The following is a 17,721-nucleotide window of genomic DNA, read 5'->3' on the forward strand; positions in this document are numbered from 1 at the left end:
TTCTGCAGGTGCACAAAAAGTACAATACCTGAATGCTGCTCAGCTCGTTTCTTCTACAGATCCTAGCCAAACCCACAAAACACAGTCCCAACAAACTCATTAACATCTTAATATGTTAGTGATTATTTTCTCATCTCCATAAGGACGTTTTCAAATCCTAGAGGGCAAAAGAGAGATAAAACAAACCCCAAACAACCCCTCTAATATGAAAAATGCCAGCCAAATGCCAGCACTGGTCATACAGCAATTGCTCACTGAACCGCATTCATGAACCAGCTATTCTTTATCTCTTCTATCTTTACAGACCGAGCTCCTGATAATACGGCTCAAAAATGGGTATGTGTCCATGTTTCCATACATAATCATTTCCGCCTTTTTCTTCCCAAAAGCAGGGACAACAAAAGCGTCTTTTCAATGGCCTCTGCTCTATTTACAGTACATTGTCTGGAATTCGAATACCCAGCACAGAGATTAACAATACCAACAAATCAATGCTTGCGGATGAGCCTCTTTTGGTAACATTGTTACTGCATCTCCCTACAAGCACTGCCATGTCTTGCATAGCCTCTTCACTTCAGTTGTTCTTTGTGTTTATAGCATTAAGCCCCAAAACTGGGAGCATGTCTTCAAAATGTGCTGTTTGTTTCCTCCACAGCACAATTCAGCCTTCTCATCCGTCTGACGTTTTTAGAGAGGGGAAAAAGAAAAAAAAAAGGATATATCTGGGACAACAGGGGGAGAAAGGGGATGTATACACAGCACCCCGAAGCCAACATCAAGCATTATACACACACAAACTGTACACTAAGCCAAAACACTGTGATGCTTGAAATTAGAATGGCTTTTCATGCAAACAGAGGCGCTTGCTGTGCAGGTGACAGGCTGGTGCTGCAGAAAGAATTGAAATGAAAAACAAATCCTATTTTAAATAAAAACACCACTTGGCAGGGACTCGCTGCGCTAAGCCAAACAGAGGAACGGTGCTCGCCACGTGACAAACGTGCACACGTTAAATACACCTATTAAATGAGTCGCCGCCCATTTTTGCTCATCGCCCCGCATCCAACCTCTTTGCCAGAGCAACAGTAATATGTTTAATGAAGTCATTAGTCAAAAAAAATGAAGACAGACAGCGGCATGAGGCACTGAAGGTGGAAGCGCAAAGGGCAGAGACAGAGGCAGGGAAACAAAAGGGGAATGGGGGGGGAATGGATCAGCTGAAGTGTACTTCTCTGGAAAGCACATTCTCCTGCATTATAGATGCAGTATCATGCGTGCCAGCAGCTACATAGCTGCAAATGTAATATGTGTCTATTCTAATAAACCCAACAAACAGAAGGAACACAATCAGGGGTGGCATTTTACAAAAAAAAAGTTCAAACATGCCAAGTAAATTTTCAGGGTAACTGCATGTGAGCGTTATCACTACTGCTTGATCTAAGCGCTTCACCCAAATAAGACACCCGCGAATGAACTACTCTAATGAAATTATTAATACTTGGCTGGTATAAATGGGTCCACCCATGGCTATGCCCATTCATTCCTCAAATGGCAAAGCCCAGATCAAAGCAAATTGTTGCCAAAGCGTGAGTCACAGTTGCTTTTATGTAAAATAATTGCCCCCTGACAGTTTAAAGCAACTCAAATATAACCACGCGTCTATCTGAAGCAGCACAGTGGCTGCCACTGGAATCCAAGACCGAGCTCCCCTGCCGTGGCATAGACTGCTGTCCCAGCAATATATACAGCTGTTTACTTATTCATGAATGGATTAGGGCTACTAACTCAATCAATCTGCTTCCAGTTACCAAGGCTGACTTTATTAGATAACATTAATGATGAATTAGTTGTCCATAGGTGTTGCATTTCTCCCTTGTCAGCAAATATAATTCAAATGGGAGCACAAGGGATATGGGCAGCAAATGGATCAACACTCTGGGGATGATTGTGGCACTATACAACATTACAGACTAATAAATTATAGTCGGGCCATATGCCATTGAAGAAAGAAAAATCACTTGTGTGCTTCATGGAGATGAGATATGTCTTGTAATATCTGCTCCAGACATTAAGTGATATGAAATAATAAAGTCAAGCAAAAAAAAAGAAAAAAAAGAAAGAGAGCCATCCTTTACAAATCGATTTTTATGAAAAAGAAATAAGATACCGCACTTATAATCTGTCTTATGGAACACAATTAAACAAGAGCCTTTCACTATGCTTCTTTCTGACATGCTTTGATTTTAGCTAGAGCTCTGACATCATCGCAGTATTACAGCCATTCATATACCAAGAGCTTTTGCTGCCTAAGTTGTACATTTATCACGAGCTATTTGGTGGTCCTCACATCACTATGAAGGAATACATCTTCTAATGGGTGCTCCTGCTGGGAGCTGAACCTCAGGCCTTACCAGCCCTGACGGTCCAGATTCTTATCAGTGGAACTACACCACACACAAAACACATACTTCCTCCGTGCGTGTGGGCGATGCCGTGCACAGCATCGCCAGCTTTATCGGAACGTGCACGCGTGCGAGTGGAGATGGGGAGCAGGGCTCACCCCCTCTGACCTACCTGACGCGATGCAGCATGAACTTAACTGAGCAGTTTTTATTTCTCAAAAACCCCATATCAGAGGCCTCAGCAAACACTACCCATACCTCCAGATATCGAAAACAAACGCACGCCTGGCTCTGGTGATACAAAGCGATTCCAGATACTAGCAGTTGTGCACTGAGGCTTACACACAGGCAGTTGCTTTGTCTGGCCGCCACGCATAAATACAACACAGCAAAGGAAGGGAGGCAGACACTTGTCAAACACACACGCCGGTGTCATGTGTCTTTATTAACACGTTGTGTGCGCGAGACTGGAGGTCAAAAGCATTGCATCCTTATTTAACGACACATAGAAAAGCGGCTAGCATATAGGCTACACATTTCTAGCACTGTTGATGTCAAAAATTAACCCGCTGCACGTTCATTCAGGTGATTATTGGGTCTTAAAAGGCGCTTTCACACTAACTACCCGGGTCCTGACGCGGTCACACTGTAAACCAATTTGTTCCGAGCACTTGCTCTTCTCAACGCGAACGAGCGGTAAAAAAAAAAACAAAACAAAAAAATAAACCGGGGGGGGGTCGCAAGGCAGTTTGTGGGTATGTAAAGCAGCCAGGTGTCAACAAGAGAGACCCCCTGATGGAGAGTAAAAAGCGCGGATGTAACGGGACCTGAAATCGCTTCCTACCGTGACCGCTGTTTGATCTAACCAGCGACGCAGTCAACAGGCCGGGATGTAACGGGCTGAGCACTGCCTCTGCTGCTTCAACATTTCCGCCATGCGAGCAGCGTGATCCGCTACCTACCTTGACTTGATACGCCGGCTTCCAGAGGCACCCGACCCGAGCTGCGGAGGCTGGGTCCTGAAGCAGCAGACAGCCGAGACGTGTTGCTCCACAAAACTGAGTAGGACGGCTGCGGCGGAAACAGGAACTGAGGGGAGCTGGGGTCTGTGAATCCGGCAGTCGAGGCTGCTCTGTGGGGATCTGCTGAATGGCCGGTGTCAACAGAGATCGGAGAATGGGGAGGGGGATGAGACTCCACATCCGGTGAGATAATTTCAAAGTAAAGAATGCGCGCGCTTCAGGTGCAGTAGCTTAAAGTGGAGCTGGAGTTATATATACTTTAGGGTTGGAACTAAATATATTATTTATTCTTATTATGTATTTTTACTTAAAAATACAACAAATACATCATAAAACAAACATGTAAACAGATGCAAATTCATTGCACATTTCCAAACACCACAGTGTGTTCAACTGTGTTGTTTTAACCTGTGTTCAGTGTATTGTCTGGCCTGGCAAATAAAACAAAAGAAAAGTTATTTATTATTTCTGTTTTGGAAAGGACTAAGACATCTCAAATACCCCTACGGTTGCTGATTTTCTCAGGTTAGTTAATCCGAGTTATTTCGTTTTATTGTGAAACAGAAGAACCTTGTCTTGATGTCTTGACGCATGCTCAACCATCCAGGTAAGTAAATGATCTAAGACAGAAGAAGTCACCTGGATGAGTGACGAAACGTTTCTCCCATTGAAAACGCTACGTCCAGATGAACAGAATCAACCTGCTGGGTACAGAAGAACCTCATTTTGTCTTGTTTCTTCCTTATTTTGAATTGTGTTTCCTCTTTTTATAGTATATCCGGCGGTGATACAGAAGCACTTTACTGCTCTGTGCCAGTGCGAAGTTCATTTGCAAACCATATTGTTTCATTTATTTTGAAGGCGCGTAGGTCTAATTTCCTGATTGCGCGTCGTTCTCAGTGATGCAGACTCTGATGGGAATCGTTGACTTGAAAGCGGCAGTGCGCACACCCGCGTTGGATTGGTGAATTGCATGGGAGCTCACAGACTGACAGACCCGGTGTCACCGGCCAATGGAGGGCACGACTCCCCCGTAAGCGTGGTACTCGACCTTGTGACTGGTACAGTGCAGAATAGAGACACTGTGCACAGTATTAGGTCATCAGCTCTCACTCGCCATCACTTATCTGTTACAGCCTCTTGCATTACTCTTGGCATATTCTCTGCCCTCATAATAACCGTATGTCTAAACTGAGCGATAAGACAAATAGCTTTAATATCCAACATTTCTGTCTTGCTTTACACAGTAAATGCAGTTGGGAGTATGTGTAGACAGAAGAAGGAAACTACCCCACATTTTTCCACCAGGTAAAGGGATGACAGGAATTCACATTAGAGTGAGTCATGTTTTTACGGTAGTTCGCTGACGCAGATTTTCCAAATTGTGTTATTAATATTTTACATCCATCTACCAAAATGAAAACTCGAAGAACTGCACAATACACAGGCAAGGACTTGCCTCTAAAGTATTTTACAGTCTGGGTAATGCTTTAAAAAAACATTTACGAAGTTTTAGCCACAACGTGTGTGTGTGTGTGTGTTGACCTTAAATACAAAAGATTGTGAGATATTAATAAACCCAAAGACGTTTTTATAAAGTGATTAGGACTGTCACCTCACAGCAAAAGAGACCTGAGTTTGAAACCACTGACCTGTGCCCACATGTGCTCTCTCTGGGTACCTGAGCTTCCTCCCACAGTCCAGAGATAAGACTGTTAGGATAATAGTTGATTCTAAATTGGTTATTTCTCTGTGTTAGAGCCCCGTGATGGAGTGGTGACTTGTATAGGTTGTACCCTGTCTCTTATTCCGCAACAGCTAAAATATTCCCACCTTGACTCTGGTTAGGAAACTGGATGTATGTAATTTGCTACGTGGCTATGACCTAAATTTCATAAATAAAACGCTTCTTAAGGTTAGATGGCCACTGAGCAGTCAGAACATCTGTTGTTTTTGGGGGCCTACAACAGTAAAGGTGTAGCAAAGTGTCATGCACAGGATTTTTATGTAATGCAGCTCTGTGATGTTGTTGCAAAGCTCATTCATTTTACATTCGGTAACAGCATTCTTGAGTGGACTCTGCTTCTGCACAAGTCATCAGTCACCCGGCTGTAAACCACTCCTGCGAAGGTTGTGCATGATCACCCTCAGCTGTCCGTGCCAAGACCTATTTATTTATTAATTCACAGTCATGGTCACAGTATATTCATTTTTAATTGCAGCTTGCTAACGTTATGCACAGAGGATCATCAACTTGGAGCTGATGCAACAAAAAAACATACTGTCTGTCATAAATGTAAGTACGCCTTTGCTGTATCTCTCTAAATTAACCTCGCTTGGCTTGAAATAGTGCCAAGCAATAGCTGAAAAAAAAGAAAAAGGAAGTGTATGGATGCCCCTTAAAGACGTATTCCATCTGTACTATTCTCTATGAACTACTACACAGATGTTTTTCTACCCACTGGTTTCAGTTTCACTTGAGAAATAAGCCAGGAAATCAAATTCTTAATGCCCAGAGGCTTTTTATTTTGTTGCTGCTTTTCCATCCATCTTTGAAAAATATCTGTCGTGCCTCTGAGAGGTCTCTCTCCTCCAGGAGCAAGCCCAGTCTTGCCCGTAAACCGTCACGTAGTGGCAGTCGAACGGGTTAAAGCACAAATACAACCCCCACCTACAAATTTGCTTGAGTGGTCTGAGTCATAAAGCTGATGCCACAGCGCCATCATGTGGTGCAAAGGCAACTTTTTAGTATTGTAGAGAAATGAGCAGATAAAGCAGGCATTTTCTTGCTACTGTAGGCAGTATTTTAATTAGAAAGGTGTGACTAAGAAGATGTTTCATTTTTGCTTCATCATCCAGGCTCAAAACTGGCACACAAACACACACACACACATGCACACTATATTTTTATGACTTCATAGGCTTCGGAATGACGACCAACCTAACCATAACTACATGACTAATCCTAATCATTATCCACCCCAACTGAAGTTTACTATCACCCTTAACAAAATCTTCATACCTATACTGATGGATTCATTTCAATGAAGGCTTTTATTTATATATTTATTTGTTGTTATTGAAAAAGAGGAGAATGGTCACCACAATGATAACATTTGAATGCCCCATAACATACTATGAGTATATCAAAAACACACACACACTCACCCTACCTCCAGCAACAGAGGGCTGTTGATGCCATATTCAGCACCGTTCTACAGGCCAAAGGCAGGTCGATCCCTCCTGACCTTTTTTTCTTCTTTCTTTCGGTGTGTGCTGACCTTTTCAGATTGAGATACAGAGTTCCTATAGTAAAACACATGAGCTCTGATCACCTAAAGGTAAAACCTGAGTTTGAAGGCAGCGGTGGGAAATAAAGCACAAGTGCTGCCTTATGTTTACAACACATGAAATTAAAAGTTATTGGATTAAAAAAAAAAAATCTTTATGCAGGCTTGGCACGCATCATTCTTCAGGCCATGAAATCCATCTGATACTACAAAACAGAAACAAAATGGAGCAGACTAATTAAAAGCTCATTAGAGTATCATTAGAATATCATTATCTTATGAATTTGTAACACTTTGGAAGAGAAGCACTGCCGTGACACTTTCCAAAATGTATTCGGTGCAACAAAACATTTTTATGAATGGGTGACATTTACAACATTTTAATGATGACATATTGGATATTTAATGGGTGTCCTGGTGGTGAACAGTCAAAGAGCTCATATTCATGACATGTAATAGAAAACACCTGCTTCACTTCTGTCTGGAGAGCTTTGTTTTTGATGAGGGCATTGGGGATGGTAACACCCTCTTTCCCCCAAGTGACATGATTAATGAAACAAGATATTGTGAGTGTAAACATCTACACAGTGCAATTCACGTGCAGAGAGTTGGGAATTGTTCCAATGCAGAACACTTGGAGTAATAGCATCAGATATAATATATTAGAAAATATATTATGACTTCCATTCCTTGGATTTAGAAAATGATCCCACCTGGGTTTATATCACATGGGAAACTTGGAAATAAAAGTTGTTTTTAATGTTATTAATTTCAATAGTGTTCCTAAAGGCACTGGTAAAGAGGCACGGGATAATTTGAAACCCTGCCCTATAGAGTTACAGAGTTACATTACAACTAATAGACACTTGTAGTGCCTATAGATGATGACACTTCTGTATGTTACCGGCATCGCTAAACAATTGCAAAAGTGAGAGACTTCCCTTGTTTGGCTTTACTTAAAATAGCAACTAAGCTACTGAGTAACCTGCTGGTAAGTGAGCACTTACCAAATGTAAACATAGTAGGAAATGTTTAAGCTGACTGAGGCCTCTAACACTGTACTGTATTTAAAACAAGAAGAATTTATTGTATAACAAAGGGTTGAGTTGCAGGAAATTACAAGTCAAAAGTTTTAATAATTGTAAATGGAGTGAAGTGAAAACTGATAAAACTCCTCCAGCATCAAATGTTGGCAGAGAATACATTTTCATCTCTAACAAAAACGTTATTATGACTTGTTTACCTGTGTGGAGTGTCTAGCCTGCTTTTAATGACGTCAACTTCATAGGAAGGTTTGCTGAAGATTGAGCTTAGGTGTCACGGAAATATCTGTGATATGTGTATTTATATTTAAAAATGGGGTAATCAGAGTACAGGAGCAACACATTTGAAATTTGAAAGAAGAAAAAGCACCTGTCCCAACTTAAAACAGAAGAAAATGAAAAAACGGACATCAGCATTAAAAAAAACCTAATAAAGATGTTGGGAATGGTGATCCTGGGCACACATAAAGAATACAGATATGGATCTGGAGCTGATATTGATGATAGCTGTAATGCTGATTCTGTTAGAGACAGCAGTTCTTAAGATTCAAATTGCTTGCTCATTAAGATTGCATAACTTTTGCTCCCCTGAGTATTTTTATTTGCTGGGACATTCAGCCGAAGGACATAATTAATTAATACTGAAATACCTACTCAGTGCCCTGGAATAGTAAAGGATGGTAGTGGGGGCAAGGGCCCAAAACTCCAGTGTTAAGGTTAAAGGGAGAACCCCTTATATATTTCATGGGTGAATGATGGTTTAATGAGCATAATAACATTTGTTTTTCATAGGTGGGGAACTGATTGATTTAGATGAAAAAAAAAGAAGAAGAAGCGTTTGTTTACATTTATGCAAACTGAGCAGATTCATACTGATTGATTCACTGATGTGTGCAGCGTGAGCCTCCGCCTGCTTTCATTTTCCACCGCTGCTAATTAGGCGCTGTATTGACACTCAGATGTTTATGAGTGCAGCTCTGCCTGCGTGTAACACACTAATGTTTTAACTCTTTTGGGACTGTATGAGGATGAAATGCTTATATTGTGTTTTGCTGGAACTTCTTGTCATTTGATTTATTGTAGAGAGAATGAAAATATTCCTTGTCTATTAAAAAAAGAAGAAGTCACATTTACGCTAAGAGCTTTGTCACAGCTTTCAGAGTGTTGTAATAGGAAATGGGTGAACAAAGGATAACATTAACGCACAATATGCTATAACTGCACTCATTAATCTACAGATAGCGCAGGTATTGATTCTTACAACTTGATGGTGACTTTTACAGGTTTAAGCAGTTTTTAAAATGATGATAACGGTGATTCAACTAGATTAAGACCATCGCTGGTTCGCCGTTACTTCCAGCACTTGTTCAGAAACGTCAGTGCAGAATCAGCCCAGTCGGGATATATCAGCTGATATCAATCTACACACCCAATTACCAAATCTCATACAGGACACTTAAACTTTAGCTTGACTCTTAACCCCAAAAGGTATTAGGAGCCAAATGTAACCCTATTTTCTCTTTATAGTGCTGTCAGACCTAACTACTACTGTCATATCTGTTGTCACTGATTGCTGCTTTTATGTGATGCAGACACATCTTGCTGCTCATTTCTATTAGGCTTTTAATTTATGTGCATGGATGGGCAGCGAGGTGTGCTCGTTCTTCATGTGTAGCAGAGCCACGGTACCAAAAATAAATTACTGCAGATGGAATAATTATTTTTATTGACTAACAGCAATTTGTGTGAGGTTTAGCCGATGTCATTATATACTGCATACATTCAACGAGGTCATAAATTTGACAAGCATTAGAGATGTTGCATTCTCTTTACACTGAACGTGTTGGGCATTGCTGCGATGTACAAGATTTACAGAACTGATGTTGGTCTGCTGGGCTTTTTAAAATATATGTAAAGTTTATTTTTATTAGTTTACATTATAAAGTCAGACACAAAGCCAAAGAGTTTATTTAATGAAATGGTTCTTTTTACTGCACACACACCGGACTCCCCGCTGTCACAAAGGGGCTTTTCTCTAAGCATCATTAATTACTCTGCTATTGATACACCTCTTACGCTGTATCACTTCATTTCACCTTATTTATTTTGTGCAGCACATTGCACCTGGGGCAGCAAGGTACATTTTGTGCTCGTCAAAAAATTTCATGGCACATTGCATGGTATAAATGCATTAAATGCAGCATGATCCTTGGGGGTCTACAGTTAAATGAGCTGTCTAATTTACTAGTTTGAGAATTTTCAAAGTGCAGTTTACAATAGGGAAACAAAGCAGGTTATTAGTAAAACAGATTCAACGGTAATGCAAAATTTCAACAGTTTCATTTGGCAGTTTGCTTACATTGATTTTTTTCCCCCTTCTTTGAGTTTAGGCTTCTCTTTGAAAGCAAATATTTTGCAATTTTTTGAGTTTTTGCTACAACAAAAGACAATTTTAGTTATTAATTCAAAAGGTAAGGTCATTTGAGATTGGTTGAGTGTTTTGTGCATAAAAATGAAATTCCAGCTCTTGAATACAAGGGTTACATAAGCCTGGGGGAAAATGAAAATAAATATATCTCAAATAATAAATGAACTACAGGACACATTTTTAAATTTTAATAAATTATATTATTGGTAGACTACTAAACTTGACATGAACAGGAAGTCCTCAGGAGGTCCTAGATTTAAGTCCTTCTAAGCTGCTTTAAATTCTTAATGCAGGTTGTATAATTTCTTGTAATTATATGGTAATAAATGATACTACCTTGAATGAAAAATAAAAATAAAGACACAGGTACTAACATGTTGCACAGGTTATAAATGTACAAGATACAAAACAAACATCATGCTCATAAAAGTAAATCTTCTGATTTTTATCTTGTATATTAGGTTAGGGAATTATGGGGAGTTTAATGAACAAACTACTTTAAAATGCAGCAAGTAACTGGTAAGAAAATAAATATTTTACCTTTAAATTATCATTTTAATTTAAACACTAGATGGCGATGTCTCATAATTTCTCATGTCTTATTTCTCATGAGTGTCAGTTCATTCATTGTCCTCTCAGTAAATCCAACATGTCTACATTATGAGCATTTGATTTTTGTCATTTTATTTAAATATTGTATTTAGCTCTGTGTCGGGATTATAAGCTGTGACATTCGTTGTTTATTCTTCGGTTCTCAGGCGTTTATGCTTCTGCTCAATGTCACCTCGCCAGTGCTTACTCCTGGGGTATGTAAATACAGCTGGTGATTAAACTCACAAAAGAAATAATGTGGCACTTTTCTGCTGGTCAAATTGAGAAAGCTCTGGAGCGCTCTTGTGGGATCTCTTGTGTCAGTACACCAGCAGGTGTCACTGAAGCCTCCTCACTTGAGAGGAAGCTGTGCTGTGATAAGGCAGCTCAGTTTCTACTGTCACCTCTGTCATTAATGTCATCATCTTTTTAAATCATGTTGGAATGATGGCATATCGATGGCAGCTTATAAATGAATGAAGATAGAAAGATAATGAAGATAGTTTTTAAAAAAAGATCAAACATGAAAAATCTGACTTAAACGAACAGATTTATATAATAAATACAGAAAAATGCTATCATGTGTTATTTATTATTATTATTATTGTTAAATTAGTTCATTTTTGTCTGTACAGCCAAACCAGGGAGAATAAAAAATGGGAACGACAAAACATTTTACGGTGGAGCCTACAGGTGGATGCTGGGTTGGTGGAAGAGAATCAGCAGATGGCAGCAGAAAGAAAAAGTAGCACTGACATGTCATGACCATAATTACTGTGACTGTGCGCAGTATGCTCTGTGATCTCATTGCTTTTGAAATGGTTGCTTCAAGAATGGGGAACAGGTCTGTGATCACTCACAGTCAGCTTCTGTCTTCAAACAGACTTTGTTGCAAGAGATGGCGATAAAATGGTGATCGAATGGGGTCAAGTTGCCACTTTCATCCAGTCCGCTTGTGATAATTCAGCAGTTAACTGATAGATCATGAAATCTATCAAAGCTTGTTGCAAATTTCTTGTAACATACATACACAGAAGTATGTATGAAACAGTCTAACTAGAAGCTCAGATTTGAGATGGAAATTCAGAAATTCCTTCACAATGAGTCATATAGTTGCTGCTGGATGGCAATTTAACTGCAAAGTGACATAGGTGCTTGGCATCCTCGCTGTTATATAGGCAAAAAACAACCAGCTGAGTCGAGTCTCTCATTGCGAATACATGGACTGCAGATCGGTACAGACTGGCTGTAGTGTGTTAGTAGTCTGTCCGTGCTTATAAATTAGGCGAAAATTTGCAACCTTCAGACTATTTTGCCATCTATGTGACCAGCCGGTTACTGCAATGACTTGTAGTTGGTGGCTGAATGTGCAAAAAATTCAATGTAACCACCCGTCTTTTGTTTTTTTCATTTTTCATAGTTGCAAAGAGATTGCCGTCCTATTTTTACTCTAGCGTGACTGAGACATAATATGAGGAGAAGACTGGATGTTTGCAGCTTAAACAGACTGCCAAACTGAGAGAATGTGTTATGACACGAGGAGAGTCAGACATGTTACGCGCAAATAACACAGTGTAAATTTAGCCTGAACTTGCCTGCAGATTTAATTTGCTCCTCTATATTAATATGCATAAAGCTCATATCTTACATACTGAGACTAGGGGATGTCTGGCATCTTTGCTTGGAAACTTACCAAACTGCTTAATGCATTGTTAAAATAATCACTTAATTAACCAGTCTTTTAACCATACACAATAAACAAGGAAATTATTTAACCATTGGAATTGACAGTGTTTGTTTGACAAGGTGTGGAGCTAGAACATAAAAGCACTGATGAAAATAGTGCCAAAACAATTAACTGATTAGGAATGAACAATACAACAACACAACAAGAGTTCTGATAACAGATTAATTTAAGAGCATCAAAAGCTGCTTCCAGCTTCTCAAATGTGTGGATTTGTTAATTGTCTGTTTTATATCACTTATATCTCCAGCTTTTGGGATGCATTGCTAGGAAAAAACAAGGTAATAAACAACATGTTTGTGTCGGGTAAATTTTGATGAGCAACTTTAAGGTTTTAAATGAAATAATAAAAACTACCATAAAAGTGTATTGTATCAAGTGGTAATGGCTAAAACCTCAACTGGAAACAAAGCATTTCTTTGCCCTCAAAGCAATAAGGTGCACAATATAATGTATATTTGAAGTTTAGCCTGTCAGTTATTTTACCACTCATTCCTAAAGGTTCATTAATTCTGCTGTCTGGCGAGTTCCCAGCATTTGTTCATATTCAATGCACCCTTCCCAGCATTTTTAATTCCATCTCTCTTGTGTGATTCATACCTTTATTTCCCATAAAAGCCATTGAGTCACATTTTTTTGCACCGCAGGGCAAAGACTGCTTCACAGCACGCTGAGGTCAAGAACTTTCAGTGTATTCGACTATGCTGAGAAGGTTCAAGGTTTATGATATGTGATTTTAAGAGCGCTGTACTGAAAGGGAGGCTGACATCTGCTCCCAAATTGTACCTGCACCGCTTCTTGGTTGATAGCAGTAGCTGTGTTTACTGTCACAAGCTAGGTTAAATGACTCCATCTGTGGCAGTGCCTGACATTTAGACTTAATGAGGGAGTAAAGCTGTGCAACTATGTAACTCATCAGTAGCTACACTCAGTTTGAAAATGCCACCCATTTGACTGCATTGTAAAACAAGCACGCAAGGTCAAGCTCTGCACATAAGGGCATTTCCAAATCATGCACCATAGTCAGCAGTGAAACTTGCCTCGGTGGAAAATCCTTGTCACCTCCGCAAGAAAGATTGTTCTAAAGCACCATCTCATACTCAGCATGTCAAGTGGAGAGTTAAATTGAATCCTGGTGGTGGAAACTGTCACAAATCTGCTGCGGTTAAGGAATGTGCTGAAGAGGAGCTGGCTGAGTGACTATTCTAATTTGTGAGATAGTGGGTTATCTGGAAGATCTCTTGCTGTAAATGGGAGATGCACAGGCAGTGAATGGTTGGAGAGATACAGTGTGTGTTGTGTGCATCGTGTGTGTGTGTGTGTATCAGGTATCAGCATTTAATGTATAATGCCTTTGCAGACCGTATGAATGAATTCCAAAGCACACAGAAGGAGAGAGCATGTATTTTATTTTCATGTCACGCTAAATGCTTTTTATAAAAAAGGTGGGAAATAATTAAGGAGAGTTATGAATAAAAAAAGACTTCTTTTGAGTGTCTGATAAACTTTCTAGATGGGCACTGTTAAGGTTCACAATTGAGGAGGGAGAGTACAAACCACCCTTGGTCCAGAAGCTCTTGGTCCAACAATGATTTTAATGAACACACGTGTGGGAAGACACTCTGTACGCAGACAGCCAGTAGTCCTCGACTTAATCAAAGCATGAACAGATATTTTATAGCATCAGGGTTTGATTTACTGACGCCCCTTCATGCGTCACAGATACATTTTATACATAGATCAGATCAACACCACAATGGCTTTTCACCCAGAAAATCATCTTCTATTTTCATGGCTGGTACTTTCCGTTCTTATCTTAAAGTGAATTGTTCCTCTTTCTTGTCGAGACATAACTAATCTCTCCTCTAAATAAATCTAACTAATGTGTGTGTATGTGTTGACCTCACATGCTCTTTGTGTCACCTCTTCACCTCCAACCTGCTGTGTCTCGTCCTCAAATGCTCTTTCTCAATTCACCTGTTGCACTTCTGACCTTTCACTAGACCAGAAGCTCACTGAGACTATGTGTATGTCTTCTACTAAATAAATGTTTTAACCAAGAACCTCTACTAAAACCTTAATATAAAATGATCTGATATATAAGTGTTTTGTAAGCATGTATTGCAATTCCTTCTATGGCTCCAAGTCACTTGCACAATAGATTGTCCGAACATCGCGCCGAACAAAGCTTCCAACCCCCAATTAATTGACCGAGCTCCAACTCTTTAATAAGCACAGATATGCATTGTGTATAAAATAGTCATAACTGCACCTGAAATACAAGGTCAACATAATAACTGTATGCATAACATCTTAAGGCCATCTTAAAGCTATCTGTTACATGGTTAAAGCAATGATCATACTGCAGATTATATTATGCTGGTCAAATACTTTTTGTTCATCCCCACAGCACAAACCCACCAAATGAAGTGGAGAGAGTGAAAGCACTACAAAAGAAGCACAACAGATAAATAAAAGACTGATGTAATTAGATCACAATGTGATAATATCTGTAAATTACAGAGAGAAAAATAGGGGAATTAATGACAGTTATTAACCAAACAACTTCCTTTTTTGGCTTATTTTGGTGATGTTTTATTCCCATTTATATTTGTGCATCAGTGCGTCTGCATTGCTCTGAAATCACAACCGAAACTGAGGTGATCATGTTGGACTTGGAGTTAATAGATCTTGAACAACAAGTCACTTTTTCTGAAATGCAGTGCGAGAAAGAGAAAAGACTCCAACAAATTGAGTTTGTACAGGGATCGTCACAGCTATGAAAATACGGAAATGACATACAGTAGTGAGTAAAAGTCTGAAGCCACCTTTATATTTTGCTAGGAAAATGGGAAATAGGTTACACAATTTATTGACACACAAGTATGATATATAAGGCGAGAAAAGATGTTGTACAGCATGAAAGTCAAGATTTTGTATTCCCACTTTTCTTTTTCAACTCAGCCTGAACAGTGTTAGCAAAACTTTTTTTAGTCTTTAGCAATAATTCTCCAGGCCCCTTGAAGTACAATCCAAGCTCTTCTTTGAATCTTGGCTGTCTTTCGTTCTGTTCTCTGTCGAGCTGAGTCCACAGTGCTTCAGCAATGTTTAGATCTGAACTCTAGGGAGACCAATCCATGCCTGTGTCATGATCCTGGGTTTTGGACCCAACGTTTTCACTTTTGGATTTCCAGTTTCTGTTATATTATATTCTCTGTTTGACTTGAACCGGTTTTGAGTTGATCTAAAATTACATTTGCTCGGGTTGTGTGTTTTTTCATATTCAGTATTGATAGTTATAGTTTGTAGTTATTCGAGATTTTTCTGTGTCTAGTCTGCGTTTGTGTTACGTCTCCCATGTCAGTCTTGTCTTTATGTTTGTCTACCTTTTGTCTATGTCAAGTTTGTGTGTTTTTGTCTCTGTCCCAGTGTTAATGCTTCCTGATTTATTATGGTGGCTTGTTTATGGTTTCTTGTGCATTATGTTCAGTTTTGTTTCCCATGCCTCATTACTCCTGATTTGCCCCTGCTGTGTGGGGTGTGTGGGCGTCTCCACTTTCCTATCGCCTCCTGTGTGTGTATATATTGTCTGCATCTCTTTCTATTCCTTGTTTTGTCTTCGTCATTTGTTGTGTACTTGTCCATCCATATGTTCCTTTCCTAGTCTTAATCTCCCAACCACCCAGTTTCTACTTGCCATGTTTGATCATTAATTAATTCAATCTGTTATCAGCAATAAAGCTGCGATTTAAATTCACCTTCTGTTTGCTGAGTCCAGGTTTGTGTCCCACCTGTCTGCTTCACAGCCAACATGTGACAGCCTGATGGTTTTCCATTTTGTGTTTTTCTGTCCAGGGACGCTTTTACTGTATTGGCAGTGTTTAGGATTATTGTCATGCTGAAAAATGAAGCCATTGTCAATTAAATGCTCTCCAGATGGTATTTAATGGATCAAAATCTGGTACTTTCCTATGCTTGTAATTCCATCAATTTTGAAAAGATGTTTATCTGCTGTCGATGGTTTTTGGTCCTGACACTTCTTTTGTTCTCTATTTCTCCAGTTTACATTAATTTTTATAAGGACACATGACATGGCATGCTGAAATGTGACATGTTTTTGGCAAGTATTGCTTTGGAAATCATCTTGTTTACTAACGGGTATAAAAAAATACTATTTTATACTTTATAAAACTAAAGAAATGTGGAAAAATACTGTGTTTTAGCAACAGGCTAACAAAGTGCCCTTAGATACAACCCAAAATATGTTCCTAACAAAATTGATTGGTATGTGTGGACACAACCACTGGTGCCTTAGGTTAAGTGCCTTTTTTATTCTTCATTCAATTCCGCTATAAGTCAGTATTTAATGTCTTAACCACCAAACAAGGAAAAGTGAAAAAGCAGCCAATGCCCAAAGAAACTTTGAAAGATCTTCAGAGAGCCTGGAGAACTATTGCTCACCACTTTAAAAACGTTTCACACAGTACTACATATTGGCAATATACTAGAAGGATATTGCCAATATTGTGACCAACATGATACAATGGCCTATTTCATTTTATTTAATTTAAGGATTATCCTGTTGCTAATCAATAAACTGTATTTTTTGGGCATATTAGTGGTGGATCTATCACAGTTGTGTAGTTACTTTCCTTGGAAGTTAAAAGCCAGTCTACATCACGGATCATGGTGTTGGTTTAACATAAATTTCATGCTATTTCTATAAATCAAACTTAACAAGAAGCTGCCTCTACATGTAGACAGGCTCATTTTATGGTATGCACTCAGGTTTTAAGTACCATTTTTGACTGTGGCCTCTTGTGGACCAATCTTGTTGATGAACATTGCTCAAAGCAGCTTGAGTTTGCTGTGCCTGCTACCAGGCGATCACGCCAAAGCAGGTGGCCACGTTGTTAGATAAAATTGCTTTTCCAGTGCTAGAAATTCAATATTTTCTTTGGAAATTAGACAAGGGTTCTAACATTACTATGCAGAGTAAAGCTTGTTCACCAGCAGTAAAAATATTGTTAACTTTGTCAATGCTATTGAAAAATCTACAATATATATAGCTTTTAAATTTTTTAAAGGGTAAATGATGATCTGTTGCTTAATACAGCTCAAATACAGGCAACGTTTCTAACAGTATTTACCACCTTTTGTAAAGAGAAATGTCACATTTAAAAAAACAAAACCAGCCTTTT

The 17,721-nt window shown here is 39.2% G+C and overlaps 1 protein-coding gene across 1 annotated transcript in view; it reads right to left on the minus strand.

Annotated features, from left to right (window-relative positions):
• fut8b (fucosyltransferase 8b (alpha (1,6) fucosyltransferase)) overlaps positions 1 to 3,560 on the minus strand; it is a 95,233-nt gene extending 91,673 nt beyond the window's left edge. Inside the window, exon 1 of the mRNA XM_085382266.1 lies at positions 3,365 to 3,560. The gene's annotated coding sequence lies outside the window, so the exon portion shown is untranslated. The remainder of the gene's footprint in view (positions 1 to 3,364) is intronic.
• Positions 3,561 to 17,721: the final 14,161 nt, after the last annotated feature.

Source organism: Rhamphochromis longiceps, linkage group LG15 (assembly GCF_057381845.1).
Source record: "Rhamphochromis longiceps isolate RC_006_pf linkage group LG15, R_longiceps_female_GT1.1, whole genome shotgun sequence".
In the NCBI taxonomy this organism is placed as follows: domain Eukaryota; kingdom Metazoa; phylum Chordata; class Actinopteri; order Cichliformes; family Cichlidae; genus Rhamphochromis; species Rhamphochromis longiceps.